The 25,446-nt window shown below is 33.9% G+C and overlaps 1 pseudogene; it reads right to left on the bottom strand.

The window, feature by feature from the left end:
- Nucleotides 1-3,250: 3,250 nt before the first annotated feature.
- LOC149535486 (F-box/LRR-repeat protein At1g67190-like) overlaps nt 3,251-25,446 on the bottom strand; it is a 103,985-nt pseudogene continuing 81,789 nt past the window's right edge.

Genomic DNA, 25,446 nt, shown 5'->3' with positions numbered 1-25,446 from the left:
GAACCTCCAAAATCTAGTGTAGAGTCTAAGATATAACCGTTATGATGTAAGGAGAAGATTCCAAGTGGATAGATGAATGAAACGAAGGACCTAGGGGAAATAGATCCTACCTAAGGCTTGATGCCATGAAAATAGGAACTTTAATGATGATCTATTATTTTTTGCCCTGATTCCACCTAGGAAGAAAGACATAAAAGGGAAAAAGGAATGAAAGACACAAGGAGATTGATGATCTCACATTAAATAGGTGCTAAACATTCATTAAATTAGAGTGCTTCCAATTTAAGATGGTATACACACACATATGTATTCTCCTAATTGTATTTTAGACATATATCTATATATATTATATCTCACATAAGATATATATCTTCAATATTCTAGTCTCATAGGATTTATCTAACATAAGCTACAAAACATCAATGCTTCCTCTTAGCCAAGAAGGATAAAAACATGGTATATATTACACCATTGGTAGTTTTAGGAATGACCAATTTTAAGGATATATTTGATTAGAAGATCTCCACCATTTTGATATCACAAGTATTAACCTCTAGAATATCAACATATGATATTCACCAAATACTCTGAGTAATGGCCTACTAAATTTCAACACATGATATTCACCAAGTACTCAATAATAAGGTTATGGCCACTTGAATATCATGTCACATGATATTCAATAACTACCTATGATATATCTATATAAACACTCATATCCTATCAATTAAATGACATCTAACACTTAGCTGTTGATTTACACAATATAATCTATCACAATCTGTCTTAGTTGTTGATTTACACGATATAATCGATCACAATTTGTTTAAACATTATGTAAAAATCTATGCCATGATATAAATATTTAAGTTATTGTAAGATATCCACCTTCCAATAACTTTATCAAACACACACTAGTACAATTGGCCTTCAATTTTGACATTAGGCCATTTTGGCTTGTGAAATTCACCTTTTTTAAAATTATAATCCTAATTTTGTCAAAATTTTGATGCCACCTAAGTTTTTTGTCCAAATTTTGACACAACCTAAGTTTGTTGTCAAAATTTTGACTAAAATGAGATATAAAAATAGAAAGAGAAAAGTGAAACTTAGTTTGTTCTATTTTGGGTGGATCACGAGTGGGAGGTTGGGCTTTAGTTGTGCAATTTGATTAGTTAGTGGTAAGTTCATATGCCTATTCATATGTGTGCTTTTAGTAATGGTAGAAGGTAGATAAGATCTGTTAATGATTTAAGTGGATGAAAACCTAGGTTATACCTTGGATAGACTAGGTTACTTTTATACTATACTTGTATGAGAAGATCAAAGTTTGTGTTCCATTTAATGTTTGGAGTTCAAATTTAAGAGTATGGGGATCACTAACTATGTAGAGTCTACATAGTGAATGCATATAATTAGTTGATGCATAAAGGGAGTCTATCTATTTATTGAGGTTCCTAGTGCATATATTTTCAAATTTAAAGATGAGGTCAAATGCAGAGGGCATGCATTTGATTTACTGTAGGGAGGCTCAATTTGAAAGGGCTCTATTTAGTATGATTTTCCCATAAAATCATCTCTATTTTGTGAGAATATTACAAATGAGTGGAGGGTTACCATCTAGAGTTAAGGGTGCCATGCCAGAGGAGGATCAAATATTTCATATAAAATGCCAAGGGTATTTTTATACTATACCATGAAAAAGATAGATAACAAAATTGTTTCATCTCCATTAGTACACTATGTGATGTTCTCTCAATGCATGAAAAAAAGCTCACATCATAATGAAGGTTCATTCCATAACCATTTTTAGAGTTGAAAGACTTCTAGAAGTTATGCCATTCCATTACTGTCTCTCAGTTGTACACTTTACTCAAAGATGAGAATTCCTAAGCTATTCCTTCCTCAATCTTCTCTATATTAAAAATTAGTAACCAATCTACTCACTTTAGGGGTCCCATAACCATTCAATTCAAACTATAATACACAATTCTTTCATTTTGGTACTTTTGAAATATAAATCTACACCTCTATTTCTTGAGTGCAACCCCAAAGATATTTTTATTGAAAAATTAGATTTTCTCACTTATTTAATGAAATCTAAATAGAGAATCAAAGATTTCAATCATTTATTGACAACTTGTCACCATAGGATGGAAATAAATGAGAATGAAATTTCCAATAGGCAAGAAAATATTTTGGAAAATCATCTAGAGCCGAGAGAGATAATGTAAAATATGTTTGTGCATTATGGATGGATATTCAAGTGAGCCCTAATATGAGAACTATAAATAGTACAAGATAAGCTTAGTAGTGTCTCAATGGAAAAAAGTAGTATTTATATCCAGTGGGTTTTTCTACTCTTTGCCAAAAGGAAAGAGATAATATAACCATTTTAATATAGAGAAGATTTAGGAAGGAATAGATTAGGAAATAAATGAGTCACATGCAATGATTGTGATAATATTTTTATACTATAGAACATTTTATATTTACATTAAAGATATTATATAAAGGAAACTATACTATCTTTCTATATATTCAATTGCTATTCATTCTGGCTTTAGTGTATTATACTGAAATACAATATCATTAGCATGATTTGCAAAAATTGAAGAGTCAAGACACATGTAGTTTGTCAAGATTCAGTTATATATCTAATATTTAAGATACTCATAATATTCAAATTCTACATGAAACCTAATGTTATTTTGAATTTTACATATTTTGAGTTAATTTCATTTCAAAGACAAACCTCCACTGTTTCCAAACCTATCTCTAGAGGCATAGAAGGAGATAAAAGAAAACATGTAGCTATTTGATGTGCTTGGACATAAACCAAGATATCACGAGAGCTAGAACAATGGAATTATATTATAAAACTTCCTAACACCACTAGAAAATATAGGCCATCAAGGAAAAAGGGTTATGACACCCACACCATCAAGGCAATGAGCAAGGTATTATGAAAGATCACTATGTTAGGATGGCCTTAAGGACCTCTTTAGTAAGAAAAACATAGAGGATAATAACTAGTTGACTATTACGTGTCAGGAAAGTTAGTACAGGAAAGTTACCTATAATGCTAGTTCATCGTTATAATTAGAAGAGACAAACAACATTCAACTTAGACCAAGTTAAAAAACTCCCTTGAAACATAGATTCTAAATTAGGAAACAAATCATATTACATTATCATCTTATTGAGATTGGCTAGAATCTCATGACCAAGCTAATACAAATGCATATTATTATAATTTGAACTACACATCAACATTTACAAGCATTCTCATAATACTTAGAGTGGAAGAAGTGAATCTTGCTATTATTTGGTAATCATCATAAAATTTTGCATCAGAAATATTCCCATGGATTATAACCATCTTGAGTCTTGGGCATCTTTCAAGAACTACTACTATCCATTGACTGAAGAGGTCATTAATTGCCATAGAATCTAACTCTAGGTGTTAGAATCTAAAAAGATTGATTACCCAGAAAACTAGTGCAAAGAATAGATATCTAAACTATGAATGCAAATGATATAAAATCAAAATAGCAACATAGAGTTAGTCTCCAAGAGAGTAATGCAAATGCTGGAAGCAAAATAACATTAAGAAGATGCAAAAGAAATCAATTTCAAATACAAGCCATGTAGCATGCTTATATAGAATAGGAAGAGGGAGGAGGTGGCAACACCGACCAATGAGGAAAAATAATCTATCAGACTAAAAATAGCAAAGTATCTTCCTAAGATAGCTAATGGATGCTCACATGTATGAAGTGACACCTCGCAACCACTTTCTGAATAAGACATGCTTTATTAACGTAAGCAAGATTATTAAAAGTGTAGGAAAAACCTAGCAATATAGGGAAAAATAAATAACCCACTAGGAAATTAAAAAAACTACATTAACACCCCCATAAGAAAAGCTTAGGTGGATGGAGAAATGGGTCATGGAAAGTCAGGCTTGATGAGGTACCCATGTACATAAAATTCTCCCAAAAGAGAGAGAAGAGACCCCTAAAAATAATCAGGACTCCAAGTGAGAGGAGGAGGCCCCCCCAAAAGATGAAGCATCTCGCACCCCCAACACAACTTACAAATGAAGGAACTTGCTCTCAGTGAAGGGTTTGGTGAAGATATCAACAACCTACTCAGAAGTCAGACAAAAGGTGTGGTTCCTCATCAAGGAACAATACTCTTCCTACATAGCTTTATCCCACTCAAGAATACCAGAAGCCTCATGAAAGGACTGTGGATCTGAGGCAGTAGCAATGAAGACATGTAGAGAATCCTGGAATTATGAATGAGTTTTCTTGGTGTTTGATTGATCCCCAAACCAATCACTTGCAGACTCCAAGGTTTGTCTAGCCCAAAGTGGACTAGAAGATGGAGAATGTAGAGGAGAATCATCAACCTATGAATGATGACTAGGAGAGGAAGGAGGTGAGTCCTCTAAATCACTCTCCATCAGAAGTGGAGGTAGAAGACAACTCTAGTGAATCTGACTCATTAGAAGATCTATCATGTATTCCAAGTGACTCCAACATCAAAGTAGGAGTTGGAGAAGTGATAGAAAGGGAGCTTGAAGGTCCCTCCTCAAACTAAATACTCCTCTTAATGAAAAACTCATGCGTAGTAGGGTGGAGCAATCGATAACCCTCCACACCATTAGGATAACCTAAAAATATGCAAAGTCTGCTCTATAGATCCAAGGCCTTGTATTTCTCTGTAGGAATGTGGACCCATGCAGGATAGCCAAAAACTCAAAAGTGTTTAACTAATGGTTTTCGACCGTTCCAAGATTCAAAAGGAGTAACTCCCTTCAAGGCTTGGTGAGGAACATGATTTTGGATATAAAAAGCATAGTTAATGGCTTCTGCCTAATACTGTGGTGCAAGAGATCCAGAGTGAATCATATAGTTTGCCATTTCCTTCAAGGATCTATTCTTCCATTCTGCAACACCATTTTGCTGAGGATTGCATGGAACTAAATGTTGTAAATCAATCCCATCTAAAGTGCAAAATCTTTCAAACTGATGGTTGACATACTCACCACCATTGTCTATGTGAAAAACTTTGATGGCTTTCCCAGATTGCTTCTCTACAAAAGTTTTGAAGTCCTAAAAATGATCAAATACCTTTGACTTCTATTTGAGAAAGTACACCCAAGTATATTGAGAAAAGTCATCAATGAATGTGAGGACATATTGGGCCTTTCTAAAAGAAGGATGTTGAAATGGACTAGCCGAATCACTGTGAACTAACTCTAGTATCTGTGTAGCTCTCCATGCCTTACTTTTGTCAAACTTTTCCTTAGGATGCTTACCAAGAATGCAACCTTGGCAAACACCACTTGAGAACTGAATTGAAGGCAACCTTGTGACCATGCTCTACTGGTTGAGCTAATGCAAATAGCAGAAGTTAAGATGGCCAAACCACTCATGCCATAATTTACTCACATCTTTAAAGTGAGTGAGAAAAATAGGTGAAGGAGGATTAGGAACAAAGTGAGAAAATAGACAGAGTCATGACTGATGATTTTCTCTTCCAACTGCAATTGTAGAATCACTATGCAACTCACGTATCTCCATTGAATCAGGAGTGAACTTAACCTGCTTGCCTGAACTTGTGTGAGTAATCTAGTATAATAATAGGAGATTAGTTGATAATGAGGTACACAAAGAACATCATGGAATGTGCCATTCCCCACATCAATAGATCCTCTCCCACACACCTCAACAGGAGTGTCATCACCCATCAAAATAGAAGACATAGTACATGGCTCCAAGGATAAAAGTTCTTTAAATAAGCCATGTGGCGTGAAGCACTCGAATCAAGAACCCGAGTGCATGGTGAGGAAGCAATTGCAACAAGGGCCTTTCCCTTTCCTTTCCCCTTGCTATTTTCTTTTTCCTTGTTAGACCCTTCATTAGAAATTTGTTTAATAGACTTAGGAACATTGATATTATTCTTCTCAAGCATGTATGTCAAGTAATCAATTTGTTTCTTCAAACCTTTATGTTCATCATGATCAGGTCTTTTACAATAGGCACATTTGACCTTTTCTTTCTTAGGCTTATCGCCCTTGGAAGATGGGGTATCAATAGTTGCTTTTGAAGCAACTGGTATCTAATCCTTCTTTTCCTCACTATTATTTTGTTTCTCATCCTTACTATTGTTGTTACTACTTTGTCCTTTTTGTTCTTTTGTGCCTTGGTTGGCAGCCAAGGCACGTGACTTAGAGGACTTAAGAGTGCCCATCTAGATTAGCTTGTCCTATTCTCGAGTGAGATTGACAACAAAATCATCTAAAGATGGCATGGTGAATTGAGTACCAAGTGCACCCTTAGTAGCATAGAAGGTAGAGACAAACATAGAATATTCTAAACTTAGCTTAGAGAGAATACTAAGAATCAGTTGTTCATCTTTCTTTTCAATTCTACATTGTTTTCATTGCAACCTTAGTGACTTCAATTTAGTAGAGAAATCTTGGATTGTGTTGAAATTGCCTAGACTTAAAACTAATTAGTTCATTTTCCAACATATGACCCCTAATTGAATCTTGTGTGCTAAATAGTGTTTCTAGCTTTAACCATATTTCATTTGGTGTATTCAAATATTCAATGTGAAATAGAAAATTAGGAGAAATAGACAAACACAATGTTCCATATGCCTCATCACATTTGTTAAACCACTTAGGCTTATCTTCATCTTTATAAGGTTTAGTTTAGGGTCCCATAGTTATCCTATTTAATTTAGCTTTCCTTAAGTGAATTGTCATGCGTTATTTCCACTCAAAGTAATTGTATGGAGTTAGGATGGGCATATTTGTTTGATCCATGATGAAGAAATGCAGAGAAGAAATGCCAAAAAAAGAGAACCCAGCCACGAAAATGCCCCCCCTTTTTACTCAATCAAAGAAACCCCCCAAAGAAATATGATTTGGCACTTTATTTTAGTGTGTTTAAAACTACCACTCGAAAGAAATACTTAGTGGTCTTGATTTGAATGCATTACAAACCCTCATGAAGAGCATATGCTAAAAGTGAAACTTGGGCACACTAATCAAGGAAATAAATAGCACCACTGTGATTTACTTGAAAATTCATGCACTTTTAAAAAAAAATCACCTCGATACAAGGTCGTATGAGAAAGTTATGATCCTCAGAAGTTTCCAAAATAAGAACTATGCACAGTCACGATCAAGAATCTGCAATTTCTAAAAAAATTCTACATGAAAATAAAAAAAAAACTCCACTAGTGGATAGAGCACAACAAATAGCCAAGGTCATAACAAGAATCGTTGAAATCAGAGTCTGTATGAGCAAGAACGAGGCATTTGAAAATTGCGTTCAAATCTACAACTACCAACAGAGAGGGGTATGGCTATAGCTTTCTATGCTCAATTTTGCAAAATATACAAATTGCATGCAAAAAGTAAAAGATGTCCAAATGGTTTTTCAATGCTGCAAAGAAAACCCAGAAAGCATTTTTATTGCTGATGTACAAAAGATGTAGCTATAGTGTAAATTAGACGCCTTTAACAACAAAAAATTACCCCAACAACCAAGAAACAACCCAACAACCAAAAGATGACATGAAAATATTGAATCATCTTCCTAAGTCCATCAATGGCATGTTGGAACCTATAATATTGATTGAAAACTTCAAATATGCACGTTGGTTGTTAGATTTGAGATTGAAACCCCAGAGATTAAAAATATTTTTGTCAAAATATTTTTGATTCTCAAGATCATCCAAAGATGCAAGAGAAGAACATACTTCATTTTTCAAAAAAATTCAATAAGATTTATTAACCCACCCTGAATCTCTCAAATAAGGAAACTAAAATCTACTCTTGCACATAGAAAAGCTCTGATACCATGTTAGAATTTGAAAAGATTGATAACCCGTAAAACTAGTGTAAAGAATAGATATCTAAACTATGAATGCAAATGATATAAAATCAGAATAGCAACATAGAGTTAGTCACCAAGAGAGTAATGCAAATGCTGGAAGAAAAATAGCATTAATAGGATGCAAAAGAAATCTATTGCAAATACAAGCCAAGTAGCATGCTTATATAGACTAGGAAGAGGGAGGAGGTGGCAACACTAACCAATGAATGAGGAGCAACCATCTATCAGACTAAAGATAGCAAAGTATCTTACTAAGATAGCTAATGGATGCTCACATGCAGAAGGTGACACCTCGCAACCACTTTCTAAATAAGACATGCTTTATTAACCTAAGCAAGATTATTAAAAATGTAGGAAAAACCTGGCAATATAGGGAGAAATAAATAACCCACTAAGATATAAAAAACAATTACACTAACACTAAGATTGTCACATTTTCCCGTGGAGACGATCCTTTTAAGTCAAACTAGAGAAGCCCATCTCTAAGATCATAGCTCAAAGAAAGGATGGTTAATTTAGAAAAGTTGGTTTCTATTGTCTCCAGATCCACAACCTAATATTTAACATTGGACATTACATCCCAAATACACAACCTTTTTAGCTTAGTTAATTTCATAATCATCTAGTGGATTTTTTACCACATTCGTGTAAAAATGCTAACATACACAACCTCCAAGCTCTCAATTGGCTCTCTCATATCAAAATTAATAAGAGTCACATATTGAAATTTTAGGTGCTTTAGGATTGCCTTATTAATTACTTCAAAAAGCTCAATTGTAACCTCCTTCAAATGCAAACTCTCTAAATTATCTTTTTCAAGAATTAGTTTGTATAGGATTCATTCTTCCATATATACATTTTGCAAGCTAATATTTCTCAACTCCAAATAACTTGCTACATCTAGAACTTAAGATCAAGATTCATAATAGAAAGAGATTCAAGTTTTAGGCATATAGTAAACAAAAGCATCAATTCTATGCCATAAATACTAACATAATGAAAAAGATATTTTAGGTATGGAAATCTTTCGTAACTAGGATCCACACTTGATACTATATTGATGTAGGACCATCCTAGGTTGTCTTGCTATCCTACTCATCTTTGTTCATTCTGCATGTTGGAGCTGAGTGCTAGTGGTTTCCAAGTTGCTATTGCTACCAAGCTATTCAATGTTGGCTGAGTTATTGTAGCTAGTGATGGCTGAGTTACTGTAGCTAGTGATGGCCAAGTTACTATAGCCAATGATTGCTAAGTTACTATAGCTATCTTGTATTGGTCGTGCTATCCAGTATTGGCCAAGTGTTCCTTCATGTGTTGAGTAAACTTGATATTGTTGATGCTTGGGTTCTTTGACCAAGTTTATCATGATTTATTCTTAGTTCAAGCCAACTTACACATTTAATTTGGATTGTAAATTATGATTGGATCATGTCATGGGATGAGTACAGACCATTTTAAGGTCGACCTTTCTATTATGTGATGATCTAGAATATTCTAAAAGCCATTTTGACAAGTATAAGTAGATGCATTTGGTTTAGTTGAGAGTAGGACTTAGAGAGTTAGAGAAGATGTTTTTGGAATTGCGAATTTTAAGTTGGATTGTAGAACTTGAAGTTGTATTTTGTATCTAGTTGTAACCTAGAAGGCTTGATAGCTCGACATGTATGTTGATAACATGATGAATCAATAAAAGTGTTTGCTCTCTCTCTCTCTCTCTCTCTCTCTCTCTCCCCTAAGTGTTGTTCTTTGTGTGTTTTCTTCTCTTATCTTACTTAGCAAGGTGTTTGAACAATAGGTGTTCCTTTGGCCCTAACTATTCATACCCTCCTTGCACTAGGTGGTATCAAAGCTTGAGGTTCATCCTTGTGGACATTGGATCATGTAGAACTCTAAGTGGAATTTGGTTGTAGCATTGAAAAGCTATGAATTTGACCTATATCTTGCAGAGGGTTACGATCTTGCAGGAACCTATTTGTAAAGATGGTTTGAGGTAGAGGAAATGTTGACATTTATATTATGGATATGTTGAGAAAAATTGTAGCCAAATTAGATGTGGTGGAGACAACCCAGAGGAGAGGAGAACATCTTGATGGTGTGAGTGATGATGAAGAAATAACACCAAACTCTAATTCAAAACCTGATAAAGATCAAGATGAGGAAAGATTATTGAGAGTATTATCTAGGGCACATTCAAAGCCTACTGTAGAAGTTGTTCCTTACGATGGAGAATTGGACACCAATGCTATGTTGGATTGGATATTTGATATGAAGAATTTATTTGAATATGAAAACACTCCTGATAATAGGATGCTGAAAATTGCAGTCACTAGGTTGAAAGGTCATGCCTCACTATGGTGGGAGAATTTGCAAACTGATAGACAAAGGAGAGGAAAGAAGAAGATCAGGACTTGGTTGAAAATGTTGAACAAGGTGAAGAAGAAGTTCTTTCCTGCTGATTACCAAGTTAGATTGTTGAGAAAGATGCAAAATTTGAGACAAATGGACATGAATCTAAAGGAGTATACTGAGAAATTCTATAGATCGGACATTAGATCTGGACTTTTGGATTGTGAGGTTGAGAAATTTGCAAGGTATCTCAATGAATTAAGATCTAGGATTCAAGATGAAATAAGCTTTAGGAAATTGGAAAGTGTGGAAGAAGCATACCAATATGCCTTGAAAGATGAGGAGATCTTGAAAAAGAAGCATGAACAAAGAAAAATAGGTAGAGGTGGAATATTCTAGAGAGGCAAAGGTAGATCCTATGGAGAAAGTGATAGATCTAACAATCGTGTGCAAGATAAGGGAAAATCTGAATGGAAAAATGATGATAAAGGTAGGACTGAATGAAAGGTGGTAATTATTATTGAGGAGGTACTAGTTCTTATCGAGGAAGAGGTAATTCTTATTCTAGAGGTGGTTTTTCTGATAATTGTTTTAGATGTGGAAAAGAAGGGAATAGATCCTTTGAGTGTAGATCCTATGGTGAGAATGAACAAGTAACATAAATGGTATGATTCAAGGAGACCTTGAGGGTTTCCAAGTTGACCTAAGGCTAGAGAAAATATGATGGTGAAGAGAACTTTTTGTAACAAGGGAATTGATGAGGAACTTGTCCTAAGAGAAGTCTTTTCAAGACTAGATGTAAGATGGTTGGAAAATGCTGCAAGATGATAATTGATAGTGGAAGTTCAAAAATTTGGCATCAGAGGAGCTGGTTACAAAGTTGTAGTTGTAGAGGTTGAAGCATCCTAAACCCTATCACGTTTCATGGATCAAGGATGAGCATAATATATTGGTAAGTGAACAATGTATTATGAAGTTCAATATTGGGAATTACTTTGATGAAGTTTTGTGTGATGTTATGCCCATGGATTGTTGTCATATTTTGTTGGGTAGACCTTGGCAATATGATAGATGTGCTATACTTGATGGAAGATCAAACTAATAGACTCTTTGGGTGAATGGTAGAAATAAAGTATTGTTTCTTTTGATTGAAAGTCTAGATGAAGTTAATTTTACTATTGTTCAAGTTTGGGTGGTCAATGGGAAGCAATTTGAGTAGGAAATGAAGAAGAATCAAATCTATTTTACCATAATTCCTAGAAGACTAGGTTGTTCCAGTCATGACCGAGTGACAGAGGTAAGTAGTAACTGAGTGATAGAAAAAGCTAGTAGTATTGACTGAGTGTGAGTAGAAATTGAAAGATTTCTAAAGGAGTATAAAGAAATTGTTGTAGAAGATATACCTAATGGTTTACCACTATTAAGAAGTAAAGTCATTGTATGGATTTGATTCTTGGAGCTAGTTTTTCAAATAACGAACCACATATATTGACACCTATAGAGAATGAGGAACCTAACAGAGAAGTGCATAAGTTGTTGCAAAAAGGTTTGATTAGAGAAAGTTTTAGCCCATGTGCTATACTTGCTGTATTTACACCTAAGAAGAATGGAGAATTGAGGATGTGTATTGATTCAAAAGCTATTAACAAGATCATAGTAAAATATATAATTCCTATGCCGAGGATGGATGACATAATGGATTGTTTGAATCAAACAAAGTATTTTACCAAGATTGATTTGAAGAGTGATTATCGTCATATTAGAATCAAAGAAGGTGATGAATGAAAGAATTATTTCAAGACAAAAGATCGTTTGTATGAATGATTGGTAATGCCTTTTTGTTTGATAATACACCTAGTACTTTCTTGAGATTGATGAATGAAGTTCTCAAGAGATTCTTGGGTAAGTTTGTGATTATTTATATGAATGATATTTTGATATTCAATAAGACTAAGGAAGAATATCTTGAGCATGTTAGACAAGTATTGTAGATATTGAAAGAGGAGAAGTTGATGACTAACTTGAAAAAGTGTTCCTTTTTGCAAGAGGAGATTATGTACTTGGAATTTGTGATTTCAATTGATGGTTTGAGATGGATCCTGAGAAGGTTAAAGAAATTTTGGAATGGCCTACAACTAAGAATGTGGGTGAGGTAAGATCATTTCATGGTTTGGATAGTTTCTACAAGAAGTTTATTAAGAATTTTAGTTATGTTTGTAATGCTATGACTAAGAAAATTAGAGGAGATAACAAGAATTTTAAGTGGACACATGGAGATGATAAGAGTTTTGAGACTTTGAAACAAAATGTTGCTAAGTTACCTGTATTGGTTTTACCTAATTTAAAAAAGGTATTTCAAGTTGAATGTGATGCAAACAATAGTGCAATAAGAGATGTTTTGAGTCAAGAAGGTAAACTTGTTGCTTTCTTTAGTGAAAAGTTGAATGATTCTAAAAGGAAGTATTCTGTGTATGAACAAATTTTTTATACTTTTGTTCAAGCCTTGAAGAAGTGGAGACATTATTTGATTCCTAAGGAGGTTTTGTTTTATACTAATCATAAAGTTTTATAGTATTTGGGAACTCAACATAAGTGTAATCAGAGACATGAAGTGGGTTGAGTACTTGCACAGTTTCACAGTTGTGATCAAACATAAAAGTGGAGTCACTAATCAAGTTATTGATGCATTGAGAAGAACATTTTTGTTTTTGACTGAGATGAAGGTTGAGGTTCTTGGTTTTGATGAAATGAAATAGTTATATGATATTGACCCTAATTTTTCTAAGGCATGGATAGAGTGCAAAGCACCAAATCTATCAAATCACATGAGTAAGTATGATGATTATTTCATTCAAGAAGGTATTTTGTTCAAATGAATTACATTATGTGTACCAAGAAGTGCTATGAGACTTAATTGAATTAAGTAGAAGCATTGTGGTGGATTGACTAGATATTTTGGAATTGATAAGACATTGAGTTTGCTGAAGGACAAGTATTATTGATGAAAAATATATAAGGATGTTCATAAGTTTGTAAAGAGTTGTGGAAATTTTCAAATTGCAAAAGGAGTAAGTTAGAATACTAGATTGTATAAACTTATTTTTGTTCCTGAGAAAAGTTGGAGTGACATCAATATGGATTTTGTTCTTAGATTACCTAAGATAACAAGAGAGTATGATTCCATATTTGTTGTTGTGGATAAATTTTCTAAAATGACTCATTTCATATCATATAAGAAGACATAAGATGCTGTGCAATTTGTTGATATTTTCTTCAAAGAGATTGTTAACTTGCATGGATTACCAAAAAGTATTATTTCTGACAGAGATAGTAACTTTGTTGGTTATTTTTGAAGGACTTTGTGGAAGAAGATGGGTACTGAGTTGCGATTTAGATCTACATTCCATCCATAGATAGATGGATAGCTGAAGGTCATAAATAGAAGCTTGGGTAGTTTTTTGAAATGTTTAGTTAGAGATAAGCCAAGTAATTGGGAGTTGGTATTGGCATAAGCTGAGTTTGCATATAATATTAAATTTTTGTGAATAGGAGTATAGGGAAAACATCTTTTGAGATTGTTACTACAATGCAACCTATAGGAATATTAGATTTGAGGGATACTGCTAATGAAGGGAAGAGAAGTGTTGAAGGGGAAGAATTTTCTAGTTTTATGAAGTCTTTGGATGAGAAAGTGAAGTTGAATTTGGCACAAAGTAATCAAAATATAAGGAGAATGCTGAGAAGTCTAGAAGGTGTCATGTTTTTGAAGTTGGTGATGAGGTGATGACTCATTTGAAGAAAGGAAAATTTCCTATTGGAACATACAACAAGCTAAAAAAGAAGAAGTTTGGACCTTGTAAGATCTTGAGGAAGTTTGATAGTAGTAATGCTTATGAAGTTTAGTTACTTGATGACATAGATATATCTCCTATATTCAATGTTGCTAATTTGTATAAGTATCACGAGTGAGATGATGAAGTTTCTATACCTGATGATTATCCTAAGAAGTAAATTGAAGAGGTTGAAAATATTGTCATGATGTGGAGCCTAATTAGACTCAAAGATTTATTTGATGTGATTTTCTCCCCATATTATTTCTATAGGGGTTTGGGGGCAATGCCCCCAAGATGGGGTCATGGGGCAGTACTCTTGCAGGGTCCTAGGGTAGCACCCCAAGTGCGTAATACATGGTGGGGTCAAGGGGCAATTCCCTCATGGGGGTTTCTAGGGGAAACACCCTTGAAGCCAAAAATTATCTTATATTGTAAAAGGTGTCAACTGCTATTTTTCCTATTGGATGACTTATTCTAATCCAAATTTTTAAAGTGGTAAAATGCTTTTATAAAAAGGCTTAGGGTTAGGAATTTCATAATGTAATGGTGATATTGTAGCTTCTTGCGGTGGTATTGAGCTATAAGGATTGTAGATTGTAATCATTGGATAATAATAATATTGGACCTGCTGTTGGTGGACAAAGCCTAGGGATTGGGTGAACCACGTTAAATTTTGGTGTCTTGTGGTCTCTTCTATGCGATCTATTATTTTTTAATATTGGTTATACTTGCATGTAACTATTATTTCTATTTGAGGTTAATCCTAACAAGTGGTATTAGAGCTAGATGATTGTCATTTTCTTTTTTAGCGATCCTCTGTAGGAAAGTCTCACAGTTGAGTGGGAGTCTCACATTTGAGTGGGAGCAATGGTAGATGAGGGTAAGCTAAAGATAGAGAGGTTTAATGGGTAAAAATTTGAGTTATGAAAGATGCAAATGGAGGACTATCTTTATTAGAAGGATTTATGGAAGCCATTGTAAGGAAAAACAAAGAAACAAGGAACTATGACAAATGAGCACTGGGTGATCTTAGCTAGAAAGGAAATTGGAAGCATTTGATTATGCTTGGTGCCATCAGTGACATTTAACATTACACAAGTGAAGACAGTGGAAGAGTTGATGTAAACCCTAACAAAATTGTATGAAAAGCCCTCTGCTTCAAAAATGATATTTCTCATGAAGAATTTATTTAATATGAAGATGGTAGAAGGTGGATTTGTTACAAATCATTTAAATGAGTTTAATAACATTACTAGTCAGTTATCTTTCGTGGGTATTAATTTTGATGAAGAAATTATGGCTCTCTTGATTTTGTGTTCTTTTCCTGAAAGTTGGAATGGCTTAAGAATGGTAGTGAATAATTCTATTTTTGGATCTAATACCCTAAAATTTGATGATATGATTGGTGTTATTCCGAGTGAGTAAACTTGAAGGAAAATCTCAAGTGGATCTACATCAAGAATTTCTTTGAATATAAAAAGAAGAGGCAAAACAACTAAGAGAGGAAATAATTTTGGAAATCATGGGAAATTAAGAGAAAAGTCAAAGGGAAAGAGGTCTCAATCCAGAGGACCAAGAGATTGTTGGTACTATGGTAAACAAGGGCATAATAAGAATGATTGTTGAACTCAAAAGAGAAATGAAGAAGAGAAAATAGAAGGGAACAACAAGGCAAATTTGGTAAGTAAAAAATCTGAAGAGGATGTTTTGCTTCTTTCTTTAGAAAGTATTGATGATTCACGAGTTTTAGATTCTGGTGCTTCATTTCATGCTACACCTCATAGAGGTTATTTTATTGATTATGTCCAAGGGGATTTTGGGCTTGTTTATTTGGGGGATAATGAACCCTATCAGATTGTTGGAAAGGGAAAATTTAAGATTAAGTTGCGGCATGGGAACAATTGGCTACTACATGAGGTAAGACATGTTCCATGACTGAGTAGGAATTTAATCTTAGTAGGACAATTTGGTGATGAGGGTTGTGTTGTTACTTTTAATGATAAATATTGGAAGGTTTCAAAAAGTTACCTTGTAGTAGAAAATGGTGTAAAAGTAGGCACCTTATATCCTTGAATAGGTCACACTGTTCCTTCTACTTTGATTGTTTTAGATAAAAATGAATGTTCAAGAACAATTGCTATAGTTGAGTAGGAAGAACAAATAATTGTTGTAGATTCTGATACAACGCTATGCCACAATATACTTGGGCAAATGAGTGAGAAATGTATGAAAGTACTTCATTCAATTTTTTTTTCCAAGTCTAAAATATGTTAATATGGATTTCTTGAAAGTTGTGTAAATGGAAAACAAAAGAGAGTGAGTTTTGTAAGGAGTGGGAAGGAAAAGAAAAGTGAGAGATTAGAGCTTGTGCATATAGATGTATGAGGACCATGTCAGGTATCTTCTCTTGGTGGCTCTCATTATTATGTTATATTTATTAATGATGCAACTAGAAAAGTATGAGTTTATTTCCTTAAACAAAAATCTGATGTATTTAAAACTTTTAAGAAATGAAAATGCTTTGTTGAAAATGGGACTAGAAAAAAATTAAAATGTCTTAGATTTGATAATCGTGGTGAGTATTTCCATCATTAATTTGAAGATTATTGCTCCACTAAGGGTATTTATAGATAGAAAACTGTTCCAAGGACTCCATAGAAAAATGGAGTGGCTGAACACATGAACATGACTATAATGGAGCATGCAAGAAGCATGAGGTTGCATGTAGGGTTGCCCTTAAATATGTGTACAAAGGTTATCAATAATATTGTATATTTGATTAATAAAGGAAACCCCTCTACTCCTTTGTGCTGTGGTATTCTCGAGGAAGCATGTACTGGTAAGAAGGTGAGTTATTCTATTCTCAAAATCTTTAGTTGTGAAGCATTTTCTCATACAGATTCTAAAAATAGAATCAAACTAGAAGATAAGTCAAAGAAATGTGTATTTTTTGGATATGACATTGATGAATTTGGTTATAGGCTTTGGGATTTTAAAAATTGTAAAATTGTAAGAAGCATGGATGTCATATTCAATGAGAAAGTATTGTACAAAGATCTATTGCAGCAACATGAGAAGAAACAAGATGATTATGTAGCGCTGGATGATGCTCCAAAAGGTTATGTTCCAACACTTTGTCATGATTTGCAACAACTACAATAACAAATACCACACACCCCAATGAATGTTAGATGGTCAAGAATGATAAGTAGACCTCTAGAAAGATTTTCTCCTTCTTTGTATTCCATTTTACTTACTGATGCTAGTGAACCTGAATGTTATGATGAAGCTATGAAAATGGATACAATGATTAAGTGGGAGTCTACAATGAAAGAATAAATGGAATCTTTGTTGAAAAATAAGACATGGGATTTATGTGAGTTGCTTGTAGGTAAAAGGGCTTTATCGAATAAATGGGTTTACAGGTTAAAAGAAGAGAATGGAGGTACGAGATGATTTAAAGCCAGGTTAGTGGGAAAAGGATTTGTACAGAAAAGGGCATTGATTTTAATTAGATATTTTCTCCTTTTATTAAAATGACTTCTATTCACACTATTTTAAGTATTGTAGCTACTGAAGATTTGCATTTGGAGTAGCTTGATGTTAAAACAACCTTTCTTCATGGTGATTTGGATGAAGAGATATATATGGTACAACCATAGGGATTTAAGGTCAAAGGTAAAGAGAAATTAGTGTGCAGATTGAGGAAAAGTTTATATGGCTTGAAGCAAGCACCTCGAAAATGGTACCTAAAATTTGATAGTTTTATGCATGAGCATGGATATAGTAGGTGTCATTCATATCATTGTGTTTATTTTAAGAGGTTGGATGATGACAAATACATTATTTTATGTCTATATGTTAATGATATGCTTGTAGTTGGGTCTAACATGGTTCACATTAAGGGGTTAAAGGAATAGTTAGCACATTCATTTGCTATGAAGGATTTTGGGGCAGCAAAATAAATCCTTGGTATGAAAATTTTCTGAGATAGGAAGAATAAAAAATTGATATTATCTCAAGCTAATTATATTGTGAAGGTGTTGCAACATTTCTCTATGTAGAACGCTAAAAATATCAATAAACCTTTACCTAGTCATTTGAAGTTGACTAAGGATATGTGTCCCAAGACACAAGAAGAGGAGGATAAGATATATAACATACCTTATGCTCTAGCTGTAGGAAGTTTGATGTATGCTATGGTATGTACAAGGCCAAATATTGCACATGCAGTGGGAGTCATTAGAATGTATATGCGTCATCCAAGAATTGAGCATTGGAATGCAGTAAAATAGATTCTCAGATATTTGAGAGGAAGATCCAATTAATGTCTACATTTTTTGGGATCTACTACTGATTTTACAAGGGTATGTTGACTCATATTTGGTAGGGGATATTGATACCAGGTGGAGTACTATAGGTTATGTATTTACTATTGGTGGAACAACAATGAGATGGGTTTCTAGGTTTTAGAAGGTTAATGCTTTATCCACTATAAAGGCAGAGTATGTTGTTGCTATAGAGGAAACCAAGGAGCTGATATTGTTGAAATTATAGATATAGTAACTGAGGGGGGGGTGAAGCAGTTATCACAAAAATAATTTACAAATCCCTTAGATGTCTATAATGCTTTCTTACTACTGATACTCAATAAATAATGTAGGAATACCATAACTCGGTAGGTTAACTAGTTACTGATAATTTAGCATTCATAGTTATTAATATGTATGAAAAAGTTAAATAAAATGAACACAAGAGACACTAGATTTAACGTGAAAATCCAATCTAGGAAAAACCACCAAGTAACTAGCTACCAATTTTTCACTCTTTTGAAGTGAGCCCTGTTAGGAGCCAACCCTATTAAAGGTTACAATACACACTGTTAGGTGTGACCCTGTTAGAGGATTTAATCACCCTATTAGGAGTGGCCTCGCTAGAGGTCTTTAGAACAATTCAACTAAACTGTCACCTTGTTAGAGGATTTACAAAATGGCTATTAAACCAACTCTTTAAGAGATTTGAAATCACTGCTACAATGGTTAGAAAGCAACAATGAATTGACCTGAACAAGATGCAACTGAATTTGCTAGCTACAAGTCTCTGTTCATCATCATTAGATCCTCCTTGATCAAATATGGCTCTGCTACTCCTCAGTAATCTCTGATCATTCTTCAAATTCACTTCCACAATAATCAGTCTTCATATCACATTAATTCCACACTCTTCCATAATTTACACACTTAGAATTCACAACTTGACTTCTTAATTATACCATTTAGATAGTCAAGTTGGCCCATTTACATGTTACATTTACCAATAAACCATACATCAGTCAACTATAGATATTTCTCTAAAAAAAAACATTATTTCATAAAACAATGAAATCCTTTACTGGCCAACCCTGCTCGGTAAATATTGCTTTTAGAAATTTTCAGAGTTAACCTTCTTGACTCAGTTAACATTTCAATATCCTTAATATCCTTTTCCTACCAAGTTTACTCAGTAAGAACTACTTCTGCAAAATTTCCTTTGATGACCGAGTGAGCTCGATAAGAATTAAATTTCTTTGATTACCTTGAAAGCTCGATAAGAATTGCATCTTCCAAATTACCTTTGATGACCAAGTGAACTCGGTAAGAACTGCTTCTTCCATATTACCTTTGATGACCGAGTGAACTCGATAAGAACTGCATCTTTGCTTGGCTGATCTTTTGAGCTCGATAGACTCTGTCTTTTGTTTAGCTAACCTTCTGAGCTTGGTAGACATTGTCCTTTGCCTTGCTGACTTTCTGAGCTTGGTAGACACTGTCTTTTTCCTTGTTGACCTTCTGAGCTAGGTAGACACTATTTGATGACTGATATGATATTTGTGTGACATCAAAGACAACACACAATTTGAACAATTGTATCCAACAATCTCCCTCTTTGGCATTGATGGCAACACAACATGTCATAGTAGAATGAAATTTGAAAACAAGTCTTTTAATGAAAGAATACTTCACTTTCTTCTTAAAATACAACAAACTCCCTCTTTCATAATAATCTCTCCCTCTTGCACAAACTCTTATTATTTTGCAAATTTCAGAAAGATATGACAATATATTCTCCCTCTTTGACAACACATGCCAAAGATAGCTCAAAATAACTGAATAGCATTGTACCTGATGTACTAATTCATATGCAATGTCTTCATTGGTTTGTTGCATCAACTGATAGATTTTCAATTTTGTTTCTATTGATGCATCACTAGAATTGTATTTAGTGAGCTTCAGATAGGGGAATGACCCCTAAATTACCTCTGAGATACAAGAATACATCCTTAGGTAAAGGCTTTATGAATATATCAGCAATTTTTTTCTTTGTATGGACATATTCCAATATTATTTCCTTTTCTTGCACCAATTCTCTAAAAAAGTGATACTTTATGGCAATATGCTTGATTTTTGAATGCATCACTGGATTCTTGGAGATGTTAATTGTACTTGTGTTATCACAAAACATAACAACAAGTTCTTTGATTTCTTGCTTCATTCCTTCCAATAATTGTTTAAACCATACAATGTTTGAGCAATTGACTGTTGCTGCAACATATTTAGCCTCTACTATGGATTGAGATGTACAATTTTGCTTTTTGCTTGTCTAAGAAACCAACCTTTTTCCAAGAGAGAAAGCTTCTTTACTTGTGCTCTTTTTGTCATCAATATTTCCTGCCCAATCTACATCAGTAAACATTTTTAAATCTAGTTTTCCTCCAAGTTTATACCATAATCCATATTCTTCAGTTCCTTTTAAGTATTTCGTGATCCTTTTGATTGCCATCATGTGATTTTCTTTTGGTTTTGCTAAGAATCTTGCTACAATTCCTACTGCAATAGCAATGTCTGGTCTTGTGTGCACTACATATTGCAACTTTCCAATCATAGATCTATACAATGTATGATCCACCTCCTTTGATTCATCATCCTTGGTAAGTTTTAATCAAGTGCACATAGGAGTCCCAATTGGTTTGGAATCTTCCATACCAAACTTTTTTAGTATCTCCTTGATGTATTTAGATTGAGTAATGTAGATGCCATTCTTATTCTATTGAATTTGAAGACCAACAAAGAATTTTATTTCACCAAACATTGACATTTCAAATTTTTTGTTCATTTGTTCTAAAAATTCTTTGAAAAGATCATCATTTCCTGTGAACAAAGTATCATCTAAAAATATTTCTGCAAAAATAATCTTATTATCTGGTCCTTCCTTTATTTACAAACTACTATTATCATTAGTCCTTTGAAAACTAATCTGAATAAGATAGTTATGCAATCTTTCATACCATGCTCTAGGGGCTTGTTTCAGACCATATAATGCTTTATGCAATTTGCAGACCATGTCCTTCTTGTCTAGATCAACAAAACCTTTAGGCTATTCAATGTAAACCTCTTCATCCAATATGCCATTGAGAAATGCTGACTTGACATCCATCTGATAAAATTTGTATCCTTTGAATGTAGCATATGCAAGTAAGGCTCTGACACCTTCTAATATTGCAATAGGAGCAAAAGTCTCTTCATACTCTACACCTTCTTTTTGAGAGTATCCTTTGCATACTAGTCTAGTTTTGTTCCTTGATACCTTACCATCTTCATTTAGTTTATTTTTGAAAACCCACTTTGTTCCTATCACGTTCTTGTCTTTGGGTCTTGGTACAAGAGTCCATGCCTTATTTTTCTCTATCTGTTCTATCTCTTCATTCATAGCTTTAATCCAACTTTCATTTTCTAGTGCATCTTTAACATTTCTAGGTTCAAAATCAGCAAGTAAACAAGTGCTTTTCAACTTACTTCTTATCATCGTTCCTTTTGATTTATCACCAATAATCTGATCTAGTGCATGATGCTTTCTAACATACTTGGCTAACATGGGCTCCTTGCCTTTTGAATGATTTCCATTGTTATCACTTTGTATCTCAACTTCTAGATCTGGTTGCTCAGGCTTGGTAGATGTTGATTCAGTAGCCTCTGTTTGCAACTCGGGTTATTGCAACTCAGGTTCTTGCAACTCGGGAGGCATTAGCTCGACTTGAACTTCCTATGGCTTAGTAACTAAAGACTTTGGAGTTGAGGATTCTTGATCTTAACTGGTATACTCGGTACTGTACACAGTTCAATGTAAACAAATCTCCTATAGTCTTTAGGTAACCCTTTGCTTTCTTCTTCAGATTTTTTTGAAACTCATCAACTTTCACATGTGCACTTTCTATGACTTTGTGAGTAGATAGATTCAAACATCTATATGCTTTTCTTTTGCAAGAATATCCCAAAAATATTCCTTCATCACTCTTTACATCAAATTTACCTTTTCTAGATTCTTTCAAAATGTAGCATTTGCTTCCAAATACTTTTAGGTAACTTACATTAGGCTTGTAGCCATACCATAATTCATAGGGAGTTTTGAATGAGTCCTTTTTTGGCTATACTCAGTTTAAGGTATGAATTGCAGTGTCGATAGCTTCTTTCTAGTATTTGATAGCAATGTTTTTTTCAATCATTAGGGTTCTTGCATAGTCCATGATAGATCTGTTCCTTCTTTCAGCTATTCCATTTTGTTTAGGAGTTCCTGGTGCTGAAACCTATCTTTGGATTCCTCTTTCAATGCAAAAGTTATTAAATTCATGTGAAATAAATTCACCACCTATGTTAGATCTTAAACATTTCAGTCTTTTGCCTATTTCCTTTTCAACTTTGGCCAAATACCATTTGAATTTTTTGAATGCCTTTGATTTCTCTCTTAGGTACATGAAAGTCATTATTCTTGAATAATCATCAACAAAAAGAATGAAAATTTTCTCACCAGTATAACTTTCAATGCCAATGGCTCCACACAGATCAGTATGCACAATCTCTAGAACTTCTTCAAACTAATAGTTCTTGCTCTTGAAACTAGTTTTTTCCATTTTTCCAATTTGACAATTTTTGCATAGACCAACCTTAGGTTTCTTGATGTTAGGAATGCCTCTTACTTTCTTGAATTTACTTATTTTTACCAAGTTGTCAAAGTTTACATGACACAACCTTCTATGCCATAACCAAATTTTTTCAATTTGAGCAATAAAACATGAACATTCACCAAGTTCAAGATAAAATAAGTTACCTTTTGTTTGAGTGCCTGATCCAATCAGCTTTCCTTTGTCATCAAACAATCTTGCTCTTCCATGCATAAATTATACTTTGAATCCATTATTGAGTAGCTGTTCCACACTCAACAAATTATACTTTAGTCCTTCTACCCAATATGCATTATCACATACAAGTTCTTTGGTTAGTGAGATTCTTCCTTTTCCTCTTATACAACAAAGTTCATTGTTACCAAATCTTACAATGCCACCATCATAGTCTTCAAAATGTTCAAACTTAGTTTTATCACTAGTCATGTGATGAGAACAACCACTATCTATGATCCATGTATCATTTCTACTTATATGAGAAATAAGTGCCATTTCCTCATCGTTATCAGATTCATCTTTCACAGCAATGTAAACAATTTCATTTTCTTCTTCATCATCAGAATCATTATAATTTTTAGCCATAAAACATGTTTTCTTACCTTTATCCTTGAATGATTTGAAGTTTCTCTTGCCATCGTACTTGTGACCTTTCTTTTCATCCTTGTTTTTCTTATTTGGGTTCCTAGCAACAATATGTCCAATTTCTTCACAAGAAAAAAAAATTAGAGGAACCTTACTTTTGTATTTCCCTTTGCTTCTTGAATATTTTCTTGCTAGTAGAGCTTCAACCACTTCAAGATCACTGTTTGAATTTTGATCTGATTCTTCATCACTGTTTGATTGTGGATCCTTTAGCTTTTTGCCCTTTTCTTTGAGTGAAAGCTTGGCTTCAAATGATGATTCAATGTTTTTGGTAGCTGGAACATAATTGTCATAGTTATCTAGCTCAAATGTAGTCAATCTTCCAACTATGGCTTCTAGATTTATCTTATGATTCGCTTCACATCTTCTTTCTTGAATTGCTGAGACTTTGATTGCATAAATGGGAAGTAGAGTTCTAAGAACTTTACTTATAATTGTCTCCTCCTTGATATCTCCTCCAGATGCTTTGATTGCACTAACACATGCTTTAACTCTTTCAACATATTTTGCAATGTTTTCATCCTCTCTCATCCTCATTTGATCAAATTTTCCTCTCAGACATTCTACTTTGGCTCTTCTTACATTATCATCTCCTCCATAGATTTCTTTTAGCTTGTCCCACATTTCAAAGGCAGATTTGCAGTCCTTGATGTCATCAAATTCTTCATAACTTAGAGCAGATGCTATATCTATCATCATATTGTTGTGGGTCTTCTTTTTAGCAATACCATTAATAGATAATGTACCAGCAGGTTCTACATATTTTTTATCAAGGTATTTTAGTCCTGTATCTTCAATAGAAGCTAGATGAAGTCTCATCAACCCTTGCTATGCTAAAAAGTTATCCCTGTTAAGTCTTGGAATTTCCCTCTTATAAGACATCCTGACCTTTGGCTTAGATCCTTGAAATCTTTTCCTCCAAGCACCAAGAGCTCTGATACCAATTGTTGGAATTATAGATGGAGTAACCAAGAGGGGGAGTGAATCAGTTATCACAAAAATAATTTATAGATCCCTTAGATGTCTATAATGCTTTCGTACTACTGATGCTCAGTAAATAATGCAAGAATACTGTAACTCAGTAGGTTTACTAGTTACTAATCATTTAGCATTCATAGTTATTGGTATGTATGCAAAATTTAAATAAAATGAACACAAGAGACACCAGATTTAACGTGGAAACCCAATGTGGAAAAAAACACCAAGTAACTAGCTACAAAATTTTCACTCTTCTAAAGTGAGCCCTGTTAGGAGCCAACCCTGTTAAAGGTTACAATACACACTGTTAGGTGTGACCTTGTTAGAGGATTTAATCACCCTGTTAGGAGTGGCCTTGCTAGAGGTCTTTGAAACAATTCAACTGAACTGTCACCTTGTTAGAGGATTTACAAAATGGCTATTAAACCAACTCTATTAAGAGATTTGAAATCACTACTACAATAGTTAGAAAGCAACAATGAATTGACTTGAACAAGATGCAACTGAATTTGCTGGCTACAGGTCTCTGTTTAGCATCATTAGATCCTCCTTGATCAAATATGGCTCTGAGCAGTAAGAACTGCATCTTTGCTTGGTTGACCTTCTGAGCTCGATAAACTCTATCCTTTGTTTAGCTAACCTTCTGAGCTTGGTAGACACTATCCTTTGCCTTGCTGGCTTTTTGAGCTTGGTAGACACTGTCCTTTACCTTGTTGACCTTCTGAGCTCG

Source organism: Cupressus sempervirens, chromosome 10 (assembly GCF_028749045.1).
Source record: "Cupressus sempervirens isolate cs-2001-9-10 chromosome 10, ASM2874904v1, whole genome shotgun sequence".
Lineage (NCBI taxonomy): Eukaryota > Viridiplantae > Streptophyta > Pinopsida > Cupressales > Cupressaceae > Cupressus > Cupressus sempervirens.
Note: the sequence above shows the minus strand (reverse complement) of the source record. Positions and strands in the feature narration are given on the sequence as shown.